Consider the following 13,984-nt stretch of genomic DNA (forward strand, 5'->3'; position numbering starts at 1 on the left):
GCATTCTCGAATTCTTAATTTCGCTCGCCCTAGGACCTCTGTGTCTCACAATCTCGACAGGACACAGGAGTAACGCCGCATCAGACTCTCCGCTTGCATGCGGCCATTGGTAAGGCCATTGTCTTTCGGCTTCTGCAGCCTTCACTTCCATTCGCAGAAGCCACGCCACCCCCATGCCCCCCCGTCCTATTCTTCTAAGAGGAACTCGCCTCCCTCTTACCCCCCATCCCCCACCGCGATGGCTGGTATAATGGAGATCACTCCTAATCACTCCCTTTCCTACTCACCGCGTGGTTGGTAGTGGGAGATTCCTGGAGCTAAACGCCTGAAAAAGACTCAAGTTGCTAGTCTTCCTCATTCCCCCCACCTTGCCTTACATACAAGAAGGATTTACTATGTAAGAACAGCCCTAGTAAGGAAAAATGGCATCATCTGGCCCTTGTAAATTCTGAATTTCAACCAGGGTTACGGGTATGACGAATCACTCGGCTGAGGATAAACAGACGATAAAAGAACGGATGTACTACTTGCTGGATGCGCATGCAATCACCTGGAACCAGTACACCGCCTATGCTTTGTCAAGCAGTGGGAAATACAAGAATCTAGTAACAATCAAGTACATGGTGTTGGTAAAGTCGTCATAAACGTTATGAGTGGATGACACGGACACTGCCTTGCCCAGAAACCTTCGTGTGCCACAAGCTTTGTGGAGCGATACTTCCAGAGCCGCTTCTGAGATGTCGCTCCTGTGAGCGATCTTCCGCTCTCCCCAGAATTGACAAACAATTGCCAGACTTTACTGCCGCGATCATGACAGTCCCAACCCTCACAAGGACAATACAATAATTAAAAAGCGTTGGCCTTTATAAAACACCAAATAGTAACAACAGTGTAAGTTCCTCTATATTTAAACAAAGGACACTCACAAGGATCGCTCCAAATGCAGTCACTGTCGTGACCCCGCCAGCTGGTGGCTTGGAGAACGGCTGGAGATAATTCCGTCAGAGGACCCACCGCGAAGAAGGTCAACAAAACACTACAATGCGTAGCTTAGCATATGAAGTGAGCGCCAGCTGTATGGCACGCCGCGCGCCGCCAGTGCTGTGTGCTCTCTTGCAAGCTCGTCCTCCTCTTGTCCTTCTCACCTCCCCTCCCCGTCTGCAAATCCAGCCATGGCTGAGATACAACCCCACCACGGAAATCCAAGGACAGGGTGGGTAGTGGGTGCGCAGCCCCCTAAAAATGCATGAGCTCAGTGTACGAAGCGACATGTTTTCGCGCTGCCCCAGACCTTCCGTTTTGTTCTTTTGGTTTTCTGGTGGCTTGTCTGAGCTCTTTCACTTCACTCTGCACTGCACTGGTCCCTGGTGTGGCCTTTCTCCATATGGCCTTGGATTTTTTCAAATATTTTTTCATATGTCTTTTGAACAGAGTTTGTTAGCACAGAAATTCCTCTCCATATAGCGATAGATCCAGTTTAACCTCCTGTGCGGTCCATGCCTGGACTCTTCTTCTATTTCAGGAGACTGCATTGTGCCTGTGCTGAGTGAAGCTCTGCGTGCGTCACCCTGTGCTATCAGAGCTCCACGCTGTCCAACAGGAAATAATTCAAAGTCGCGGGGCTTCCTGTCTACCTGGCCAGTGCATCCGAGTTGAGCATAGCTTCCAGAAAGCGGTCAGTGCTGCACTGTGGAACGCCTTGGAGGCCAATACATCGATTTGCGACCACCTAACCCTAAATCGAGCTATGACAAATACGATTTTAGCACTGCTCCTCTCATTGAGGAGTATACAGAAACCATTAAAGAGCTTTCTATGTGTAAGGCCTCGTAGTTCACGGCCTCCCGAGCGGTTAAATAACAGAATATATAACTACCCCTGCGTCACAATCAAACCGCTATAAACACATAGTCCTAGAGCCAGGGCCTGATGTAGCTGAAAATTACATAACTTAGACATCCCACACACGCAGCACATGACATCGAGCCAGACCTTAGTGTCGCGTTGACCTCACGTTATTAACCAAAATTCTAGATTTCCCTTCAAATGCACCTAAATTCTGTCATCCCATATATTAGCATCCATAGATACTGTGATCTTCACAAAGTTGACGTAAAGCATTACTTATGTTCGGTCAAACTAACAAAAGAAATTGGCGATAACTCAAATACTTAACCACTCACCCTTCAATAGCTTAGCACGCACTTAATCACTCAGAGACTTGCCAGTCTAGAACTTGTTAAGTTTGTTCATGTCCATTCTTTTTTCCCAATCCAATTTGATATACAGCTGTCCTAAAAAAATTCAGCACCCAGATCCTCATCTGATGATCAAGAAAAACCCCAGTGGAGGGTTAACCAGAAAACATCAAATCATACAGTTCTTTCCTAAGAACAAACAATCACGAAGCGAAACCCTACAGAAGTGACAATGGCTTTTCCTGTCTACCTGGCCAGTGCATCCGAGTTGAGATAGCTGTCCAGAGCGGTCAGTGGTGCACTGTGGGATACCGCCTGGAGGCCAATACCATCGATTTGCGGCCACACTAACCCTAATCCGATATGACAATACCGATTTTAGCACTGCTCCTCTCATTGAGGAGTAGTACAGAAACCGATTTAAAGAGCCCTTTCTATTGATTTAAAAGGCCTCGTAGTGTGGACGGGTGCGGCGTTAAATCGATTTAATGCTGCTCAAATCGGTATAAACACATAGTGTAGACCAGGCCTGATGTAGCTGAAATTACATAACTTAGATCGATCCCCACACACGCACACAGTGTAGACCAGACCTTAGTGTGGTGTTGGACTCACCTATACCAAAATCTGTTTTCCTTCAAATGCCTATAAATTCTGGTTCATCCATAGATTTCATCCATAGATATTGTGCTCTTCAGAAAGTTGAGTAAGCATTATTCCTGTTTGTAATAACAAAAGAAATTGAGCTAACTCAATATTAACCACTCTAACCTCAATTTAAGAGCACTTAGATCACTCAGAGACTTGCCAGGTCTAGAACCTTGTAAGTGTCATGTCCATTCTTTTTTCCCAATCCAATTTGACTACTCCAGCTGTCCTAAAAAAAATTCAGCACCCAGATCATCTGTGATCAAAACCCACAGTGGAGGGTTAACCAGAAACCATCAACATCTACAGTTCTTTCCTAAGAAACAACAATCAACAGAGCAAACCCTACAGAAGGTGATGTAGAACAAGAGGACTCAAGAATTCCAGACCAACCACAGCCAGATGTTGCAACTAATGGACAGCCAGATGACCAAGTTATGCATTATACATTGTGTAATTAGAAAACAGTAGATTAAGAGATGCTTAAAGACTGATACGTACGGAACTTTAAAGATGGCATGGTAATATAAATATTGTATGTAGGAATGTAGAACTTAAAGGGGCAGGTGTAATGGAATGTTAACCTGTATCATACTGTTCAGCCACAAGGTGGTACTGTATCAGACACCTTGTTTAAGCTCACAAGTTAGACAAGGCAGAGCATTAAAGTATCTGATGATGAACACATCTGGTGTGTATAAGCAAGCTCTGACCAGTCCATATATGGTACAAAAGTACATGACAGAGGTAGCACTAGCTTTAACAACCAATTTAGTTAAATCAGTGCAATTTTTTGTATGTAGTATAGTTCCCATAGCTGATGTTACCTTTAAAAACAATGAGGAGTCCGGTGGCGCCTTAAAGATTAATAGATTTATTTGGGCATAAGTTTTTGTGGGTAAAGAAAACCACATTTCTTCAGATGCATGAAGTGAAAATTATAGATACAGGCATAAATGTACTGGCACATGAAGAGAAGGGAGTTACCTCACAAATGGAGAACCAAGGGTTGACAAGGCCAATTCAGTCGGGGTGGATGTGGTCCACTCCCAATAATTGATGAGGAGGTGTCAGTCCCAAGAGAGGGAAAATTGCTTCTGTAGTGAGCTAGCCACTCCCAGTCCCTATTCAAGCCCAAATTGATGGTGTTAAGTTTGCAGATGAATTGTAGTTCTGCAGTTTCTCTTTGAAGTCTTTTTCTGAAGTTTTTTTTGTTGAAGTATGGCTACTTTTAAATCTGTTATTGAATGTCCAGGGAGGTTGAAGTGCTCACCTACTGGCTTTTGTATGTTACCATTCCTGATGTCTGATTTGTGTCCATTTATTCTTTTACATGGAGACTGTCCAGTTTGGCCAATGTACATGGCAGAGGGGAATTGCTAGCACATGATGGCATATATCACATTAATAGATGTGCAGGTGAATAAGCCCCATTGGTGTAGCTGATATGGTTGAGTCCTCTGATGGTGTCGCTAGAGTAGATATGGGGACAGAGTAGGCAACTGGGTTTGTTGCAGGGATAAGTTCTTGGGTTAGTGTTTCTGTGGTGTGGTTTGTAATTGTTGGTGAGTACTTGCTTCAGGTTTGGGGGCTGTTTGTAAGCAAGGACTGGCCTGTCTCCCAAGGTCTGTGAGAGTGAGCGATCGTTTTCCAGAATAGGTTGTAGATCGTGGTTCTCAAACTATTTTGTATTGGTAACCCATTTCGAACACCAAACCTCTGAGTGTGACCCCCCTTAGACATTAAAAACACATTTTTTATATTTAATACTATGATAAATACTACATTTAAACCCTATTGCTTAAAATGAATTTACCTTTTCTCACTGCTTTTAAATTAAGACTAAAACACATTTTTATCAAATTAAATATAAATGGAAGTTATTTTTAAGTAGAATTTTATTTTAATATTTGACAACAATTAATGACCTGAAGCAGCCAAAAATCAGTGAGATTGATGATGATGCTTATTTGACACAAGAAGTTTTATTCTTGGTGTTGTTTTAGAAAGGGCGAGTCTGATGTTCTTCACGTCAAGCCGGTTTCGAGATTTTGTCTTTATTGTGAGAAGGCTGGAGAATCCACTCTCGCATTCGTGGGTAGTGGGAAATGGCAGAAGGACTCTCCGGGCCATTTCAGACACCAGTGGGTATTCGCTTGCAACTGAGCACCAGAACTGGTTTGGAGGCAGCTGTGTGAATTTTGCTTTCACTTCAGCATCATTGATCATGTCAACACACCGTTCCTGTGCGTGAATATCGTCAGTGGGTAACTGCTCAGCTGTCACACTGAAAGAGTTCTTTACCAGGGAATGAAGAGCTTCTGGTAGTGCTGGGAAGTAGTGTGAGAACTCTTCAGGAAAGGCTCTCAAATGTTCACTGATTGTTGACTTGAAAGCACTATCATTGTTAACATCCTCCTCCTCGCTGAGCGAGGAGAGTGTCCAAAACATGCCATATCTGTCTGTGTCCAGCTTCCTGCACCACAGATACAACTTCATCTGGAAGGCTTTGATTTTATTAAACAGGTCTACTAATGTTGAACGTTTTCCCTGAAGTGACAGATTGAGATCATTAAGGCTACCAAAGATATCAACTAGGTATGCCAAGCAGAGAAGCCATTTCTTGTCACTGAACATTATGTTCAGCTCTTGTTTCTGTTTTCACAGGAAAAACTCTGCCATCTTTTCATGAAGTATAAAAAGGTGTTTTAATCTGTGTTCCCTAGAAAGCCATCGGACTTGAGTGTGGAAAAGCAGAACTTCATATTCATCACTCATTTCATTGCAGAGCTCTCAAAAGAGATGACTATTCAGAGCATGAGCTTTAAGTTAGTTCACTGCTCGTATAACATCCACCACAGCATTAAGGCAATGTCTTTGCAGATAGGATATGACGATGGATTCCATAATGAATGACAATAACATTAAGCAAGACACACTTTACCTTCTGCTGAAAGCCAGACCATGCACCCAGCATTGCTGGAGCCCCATCGGTACAGATACCACGAAGATTTTTCCACTCAATGCCATTGCTTTCGAAAAAGGCATTCACTTTATTGTAAATAGCCTGTGCTGTTGTGGTTGTTTGAAGTTGTTCCCAGAATAAGAACTCATCTTTAATGTCCCCGGCATTAAAATACCTTATGAATGCCATCAGTTGTACGCAGTGAGTAACATCAATAGTTTCATCAAGTTGCAGGCTGAACATACTGAAATCAGAATGTTTAGTTTCATGCATAACTTGTTTGTTGATCTCTTCAGACATCTCACATATTCTGCATTTCACAGTATCATTAGACATGGAAAGCGGTTTTTTGGCAGTATTATTGCTAACCATAAGTGCCACAATATCTTTGCATGCTGGCAGAATAAGCTCCTCACCTACTGTATGCGGCTTTTTGGATGGGCAATTCATAGTGACACAACATAAAAAGCCTCCACATCTGAAGATGTTTGCTATCAGAAACTTTCATCAGCATCAAGCCTGGCCTTCTCTGTTGCTTCTTCTTGGTGTGACAAAATCCACATTTTGATTTTTATGATCAGGATGTCTAGTTTCAAGATGTCACTGCAGTTTGCATGGTTTCATTGATTCAGCACACAAAACTTCACAGCAAATGACGCACTGCGGTTTTTCAAGATCAGAGGTGATGATACTGGCAAAACCAAGTTCAGTGTAAGACTCGAGATTCTTTTGTTTTTTAGCAGTTTTAGCAGTACAAGTGGCCATTATTTTCAGGAGAAAGTTTGCATGTGTGTGTCTGACTGGTAATTAATAAAGTACTTGTTCAGCTGTGAATCAAGCCCTCTAATATTGTCTCAGTACCAGGGCCAGCCATAGGAATAATGGCACCCTGGGAAAACTTCTATTTGGAGCCCTTTCTTTGGCGGTGGAGCAGGGCTGGAGCTGGCATGAAGTTGGGGGTGGAGCTGGGCTGGAGGAGCTTTGGGCTCTGAGGTCTGCATATGGTGGTGATGGTGGCACACAACCAAGCGCTTGACGGGGCTCACAGCGGGTGGCAGGGCTCGGGGCTGACAACTGTGTGTGTGGCAGGGCTTGGAGTTAACAAGCTTGTGCCCGACGGAGCGCCAGGCTGATAACCCTCAGCATGGCCAGGCTCCGCCTGACAACTCCAGTACAGAGGTCAGGGCTCACAGCATCCTGGATATCCCTGCTCAGGATTCACAGCTCCTCTCCTGGCTGGGGTCGGGGATCACAACACCGCGCCTGGCCGGGGTCGGGGCTCACAGCCCCACATGGGCAGCCCTGCACTAGACTGGAGCTGGCAGCCCTGCACTAGGCTGGAGCTCGCAGCTCTGCTCCTGGCAAGGGTTGGGGTCTGGGCTTGCAGCCCTGCAGCCCTATGGGGTGTCAGAGTCGGGGCTTGCAGCCTCACTCCTGGTCAGGGTTGGGGTTGGGACTCTCAACCTTGCGTGGGGGTCAGAGTCAAGGCTTGCAGCTCTGTGCCTATCCAGAGCTTGCAGCCCCACTCCTGGCCAGGGTTGGGTTCAGGGCTCACAGCACCGCAGCTCTACACAGGCATCAGGGCTCACAGTGCAGTCATATGTCGCTGTCAGGGCTCACAGCCCAGTGCAGAGATCGGGGTTCGCACCTTGCAGCCTTGTGCAGGGGTCAGGGCTTGCCACCCCCCCCCCCATAACCAGGTCACGACCTCCTGAGGGGTCACAACCCCCAGTTTGAGAACCAATGTTTTAGATCATCAATGGTGCGCTGGAGAGGTTTTAGCTGGGGGCTATATGTGATGGCCAGTGGTGTTCTGTTGTTTTCCCTGTTGGGCCTGTCCTGTAGTAGGTGACTTCTGGGTACCCCTCTCGCTCTGTCATACTAACATGATGTTGATTCCATATCCATTGTAAACGGCCCATGGCAAATACTGTGATGCCAATCCGATAGGGAACCTCCGTGTGAGAATTGGAGGAGCTGGTAAGTATAGAACCCACATAGCAAAAGCTGGAAACTGATTCAACAGTTTCATTGTTCAAAGAGATTGGAGTCGCAGGTGGACCTGATCCTAGATTTTGCAGTTTTGTCTTTGACCATGAAACATGGAGACCAATCTTAGCTGACTCCTCCTCTATATGCTGGAGTGCCTCACAAAACCTGTTGGGGCTCTGCACTAAAAGAACAATGTCATCAGCGTAGTCAAGAGCGAGAGTTCACCGATCTCGATGCCTATGGACCTGATGGAATGCTGCATTGTGAAATCTATAGCCCGATAAAAGAGTGCAGGGGTCAAAATGCAGCCCTGCCTAACAGCAGGCTGGCTCTCACTAAAAGTTCTCCAGTGCACATTAAGGTATTCCCATATCAAACAGTACTACAAGAACACGCACTAGGGAACTTTTAGAGAACCTCAGCAAGGTCCACATGGCCCAGTTAGTGTGTGACACACTGGTGCACACACTAGAATTTACAGCTCAGCTGGTGTGGTCTAAGGCACCACCTAGACAAGCCCTTAGAGGAAGTAAATGTATCAATACATTTGCATATGAGAATTTACAGTAGCTCTAATGCAGACACCTGTCAACAGCTGATCGTATTTCAGCATTTGAATAGCACATAGATATCCTCTAGGAACAATTCAACAATACCGTCCTTAAATCTGTCTCTGCCTGATGCCAGCGGACCATGAAACATGCATTTTCTATCTTTAATGCTATGTGGACAATTAGAAAAAAGATACAACCTGCATCCAGTCACAGTAAATGGTTAAAGAAAATCCAACCTCCATTCCTCATTTGAGTATTGTGTGTTTAGCTGTTACACTGTTGAGGCTATGCAAACAATAATAAAAATAAAGCATGAGCCTTAATTTTCAAGAAACTTACTGCTGTTTACATAACAAGGTTTTCACCAATAAGCACATTTTAGCATCTTCCATTCCTTTTCCAGATAAAAGGTAACTGTCATAAACAGATAGCTAAGGTTAATGTCTCTTTCACCTGTAAAGGGTTAACAAACAACACCGGACCAGAGGACCAATCAGGAAACAAGATACTTTCAAATCTCGGTGGAGGGAAGCCTTTGTTTGTGGTTTTGGGGGTTTGCTTTGTTCTCTCTGAGTCCTGGAAGGGACTAGACGGCAACCAGGTTCTTGCCAATCTCCCGCTACAGTCTCTATAATATTCAGAAAGTGAGTGTGATAGAAAGGTGGTTAAGTCTTTGGATGTTTCTGTATTTGCCAACTGTGTATCTGGGATGGTAGAGTTTTAATGTGTAAGTTGGCTGAAAGTTTTAAATTGTATTTCTGCTGGAGGAGGCTTTTGTTCTCCATTTTCTATAAGCTGAAAGACCCGTGTAATAATATATTCTTGTATTACAGAGATTGTGTATTCTTCTTTATTAAAAAACGTTCTTTTTAAATACCTATTTTAAATTTTTTTCCTCTGGTTAAGGCTGAGGTATTGAGTCTGTACTCACCCAGGGAAGTGGTGGGAGACAGGGAGAAAGAAGGGAGGGGGAAATGGGGGAATCCTTGTTAATTCACAGAGCTTGAACTGTATTGCCGGTGGAGGAAAGGAAGGGAGGGGTGGAGGGGGAAGCCTCTGTTTTAAGATTCAAGAAGTTGAATCCCAGTGACTTCCAGGGTAACCAGGGAGGGAAAGCTAGGAGAGGCACGAGTGAGGGAAAGAGTTTACTTTCCTTGTATAAGATCCAGGGGTCTGGCTCGTGGGGGCCCCAGGAAGTTTGGGGAGACCAGAGTTTATCAGGCACTCAAAGTCCTGATTGGTGGCAGAGTATCAGACCTAAGCTGGTAATTAAGCTTAGAGGAATTCATGCTAGTACCTCATTTTTTGGACTCTAAGGTTCAGATTGGGGATAAAATACTATGACAGTCACAAAATAGAATTATTGGACCTGTTTTGAACTAATCAGGTTTATTTCAAACAATGTTAGCTCTAAAATTCAGTATTACCAACCACAAATGTTCAGAAATGAGTCAGCCCCCCAAAATTGTAATTAAAAATTATCATTAAAAAAAAACAACTAAGTTCTTGGTATTTTCCTTCTGATTTTTGAGCTTGTAGGGTGCATTTGGGTCCCTGTTCAAGCTTTTCTCAGCCACCATGAGGGCTAGAAACTTACTTTGATTTTTAAGTGAAAGCTAAGTTTGCCATCACATTTGCTTGTTTTCAGGAGCTGAGACTTTGAGTAAAACAGCAAATATCCTCCAATTCACCATCAAAATCACAAGAGTTGACAACATGAACAATTTCTCTATCACACAGAGAAATGAATCGAAGAAGAGGAAAATTTTAGGTTGAGTAGCTGGAAAACTTTCCAGATGGTGGTGATATAGCATAATGGACTGCTGCAAAGCCTATGAGAAATGATGGAGAGATTAGGTAGCCTACAACTAAAGAGAGAGAGAAAAAATATGGAATTAAACCAACAAGATATGTACATGCCTTATCTCCATGCGATCTTATTTTTCTCGTCATCATCCTCTTCCATTCTCTTTCCTTTCCCCTTTCTGTTGATGACCTCCTTTATCATTGCCTTGTTAAATTTGAGTTTGTATGCTCCTTGGGGGGAAGGGTTGCAACTTCACTTACTCTTTGAGATGCCCAGCTCACTTTGGAGTGCTAGAAAAATAATAGTCTCCCAAGAAAAGTGGTAGAAGTCCCGTCACTTGAGACATTTACGGTTGGGCTGGATAAAGGCCTTAAAAGTTTATATTAATGCATAATCCCTCATTGGCAAGGAGAAGGAATAAATTACACAGCAGGTCTCTCCTTTGTTTTGTAGTATAATTAGACTTGCCAGAATTCAATTTTTTTTTTTATAATCTTGACAGCTAATATAGATGTTTTAAGCATTTGTTTCTATTTTTGTCAATTTAAATATTCACACTTGCATAAAATTATGGATTTTGTGCATTTTTAATTTTTTAATCTATTTAAATGTTCACAGTTGTGGGAAATTATGGGGGAATTAAATAATTATTGACTGAGTAGATACTGAGATTCAAAAAGTTAAAGCTTGATAGCTGTTAAAAAACAAATTGTCAACATCATATGTCAAAATATACAGAGTATATCTTTATATGAAACACTAATATGTTCCCAAGCAGCATTTTTCTTTCTTTGTCTATCTGTAAATTTCTATTATCATTGATGGAAATATTATTTGGTTAGTTTGTGTGTTCAGAAAAAATCAATATTTACAGATAAAAATCTAAACCTTCTAAGCCTAGCTATAACTCCTTGCTGTAGTAGAGAGACACTCTTTGATGTCAATGGGAGTCACATGACTAAATCCTTATGCTTTGCTAATGTGGGTGTTGGGAAGAAAAACTGACACACAAACAATGGCTGTGGTGTTAGTGTGAGATGTGTGCTCCATGTAGAAGCAGTACACATACCAAGTCAGAGCAATGGAATTGTGTTTGGCATTTAGGCTGTCATGCAGCACTCAGGAGTCAATTTGTGCACGAATAGCTCTGCTTTTCATATCAGAGCTTTGTTTTTCTCTTACTTTCTCATTTGAGCCAAATGGCCTCGGCGTGACGCTTTCCAATAACAAAGTGCAGGCAGAGTGCAACCATGTCATGTAATATGAATAACTCTTGATCAGAGTAGAAAACTAGGCTCTATTGTTAAGCTAAAATCCTGCCCTTATTATAGGGACTCGCATTATGAGGTGCTGATAAAGCAGTGCCAACCACCCAGCAGGGAGGAGGGAAATCCTGCTGGTGCAGGACAGGATGACTCACGGCAACCAAGGGAGGAGGAAAACAACACATGGGTGTGCCCCTTGCTACCGCTCCCAAAAGGCGCCTCATGCGTGCCTGTCTAGCACTTGGCAACATATGCTCTGGGCATCTGACCACACTCCCTAGCCTTGGGGCTACGGCTTGCCAGACAGGACAACAACTAGTCCATTTGTCTGTGGTCCTTTGTTATTACTGCATTTGTTATTCCTACAGCACCCTCCATGGACTCAGCACTTAGATAAAAGAGAGATTCCTGCACTGGGGAAGGAGTGTCTGAACGTCACCTCCATGTGCTAGTGAATTCCCTCTGGACCTTGGGGGAATTCACCCACACAGAGAACAAATAATGGTGGCGCTGCCAAGCTGCCATGTGGACTTCCACCCAGAAGCTCACCTGAGTTTCTCTTGGGGTTTCCTAGGAGTCGTGTTGTTGGATAATGCAGCTAGAATTTGTTGATACAACTTATACCTCAGCCATTCTGCCCATGCCCCATTTTCCTGGCCAGTGTCACATGCTTTTGGGACTGCACTGGCTTCCCATGGGCCCTTAGTGGAGGGAGAGTTCATTCTGCCCAGCCGCTACTACTTTAATTGTGTAAAACAGAGAGGGCTCTGGGTTGCACAGAGCCATGTTTTACAATCATTAGCACATACAGAGATGGCCTTGAATCATGCCGGTTAAGGCAATAGATGAGCATGCTGGAACACAACCCATGTCATCAATCTCCACAGGCTGTATATGAAGAAATATGAGGCCTCCCCCATAGCAATATCCTAACATGTCAGTCAGATATCAAGTATGGCAGGTTTATTTTTTTAATCCATGAAGTAGCCACAATCTGTTCGTTTACCTTTGTACAAACACATTTCTGATAATCACAGATCATCTGCTAAATTAGTCCTCTGGAGGAATTAAGGGATGGGCTGGGAAGGGGTTGAGGGAAGGAAAATCTTACCAGATTTTCAAGCAGAAGATGAAGAAAGAGCAACACAAGGGATTTAAACCTACATATTCCACTAATTTCATGGTTAAACCTCCTGCACTACTTTAATAATCTCAACCAAACATTTCTGCTCTGGAGAAAGCTGAAGGATAGACACATCTCAGCCACACAAAGAGGCAATCAATTTTTTCTTTCTTTCTAGTCTATCTGTCCAGAAAAGTGGAGGTATGACTCTGTCCTACTATATTATCCAATCCTACTAAAACCCAGCCAACCACATACATATTACAGTCTGACTCAATCCATATAATTCTTAGCCAGTGATTTGACCAAGAACAGCACGGTGGAGGGTGTGAGCTCTCCAGTGTACATATTTGTTTGCGTAGTGACAAAAGGGTATTATTCTTTAAAAACAGGTCTGAAGACAAATTCCTTGCCCGAAAGCATTTATAATCTAGATGAGCACTGCAGAAAGGAAGAGGGGGATAGAACAAAATAAAAGAAAAGCTGAGTGCATGAATGTTGCAGTTGTACTGACTCTCTTGACAGTGCGGTTAGTTTTGTTTGGATTTTTTCTCCCAATGAAGAAATAAATTGTATTTATGAATGTATTATTTATTCGCTATTATGTGTATGTGTATATCCTTATGTGTATCTTATTGTCTCTAAGATAATTATTTGGCTTAAAAAGTAGTATTATTGATCCTCCGGGGGAGTGGTAAGCAATAACATTATATTATCTTTGATGCTAATGCAAGTGTCTTTAATAGAATCATTCTCCAATATAGATAACTTTATGTTTTGCTTGCTGTATATACTGGAAAACCCCACTAGGTGTACTCAGTCAGTAACAATTCATGTGCAGTAACAACCTGTTTTCACAATAGTGCCGTGGTCTGAGGTTTGGGAACAGACAGTCATCTGGATGTGGTTTGGGATGGAATAAGCTCTTTCCCATGTGTTTTTATGTCACATTTCATGGACTACAGTGTGAGAGTTACCAAACTGTACTTATTAACAACTGATCCTTTGGTACTCTTCCTGGGGCTTCTTAGCAGACATGGTCACACAAAAAAAAATTAAGAATTAATCTCTCATCCGTTAGTAGCTGCTTGGCCACTGGAAAAAGAAAAATAGTCCGATCGTAGAGGAATAGCTAACACACAAATTACAGCAAAATATACAGAGGACAAATAGCTAACTTAGATGTTTGGTTATCTTTTATTTAATACTCAGACAAGGTACTTTCATCTGCTAAAAGCCCCACCACACCGATTCAGTTTGTCTGAAATGTTAACATTTGATATAGACATGCTTGGTCAGTTCTGTATATGTAATCAGAGATTTCACTCAATTTAATATCAGTAGAAATGAAATGGTATAGATGTTGTGATGATACTCACTCTGTAATATGGTAACGCTCTGTTAGAGAGATCTGATGACTATATTCCTGTAT

General features: G+C 42.9%; 1 pseudogene; it reads right to left on the minus strand.

Annotated features, from left to right (window-relative positions):
* Positions 1–4,790: 4,790 nt before the first annotated feature.
* Positions 4,791–6,261, minus strand: LOC116821865 (zinc finger BED domain-containing protein 5-like; annotated as a pseudogene).
* Between the last annotated feature and the right edge of the window lie 7,723 nt (positions 6,262–13,984).

The sequence above is a fragment of the Chelonoidis abingdonii genome, chromosome 1, assembly GCF_003597395.2.
Source record: "Chelonoidis abingdonii isolate Lonesome George chromosome 1, CheloAbing_2.0, whole genome shotgun sequence".
Taxonomy (NCBI): domain Eukaryota; kingdom Metazoa; phylum Chordata; order Testudines; family Testudinidae; genus Chelonoidis; species Chelonoidis abingdonii.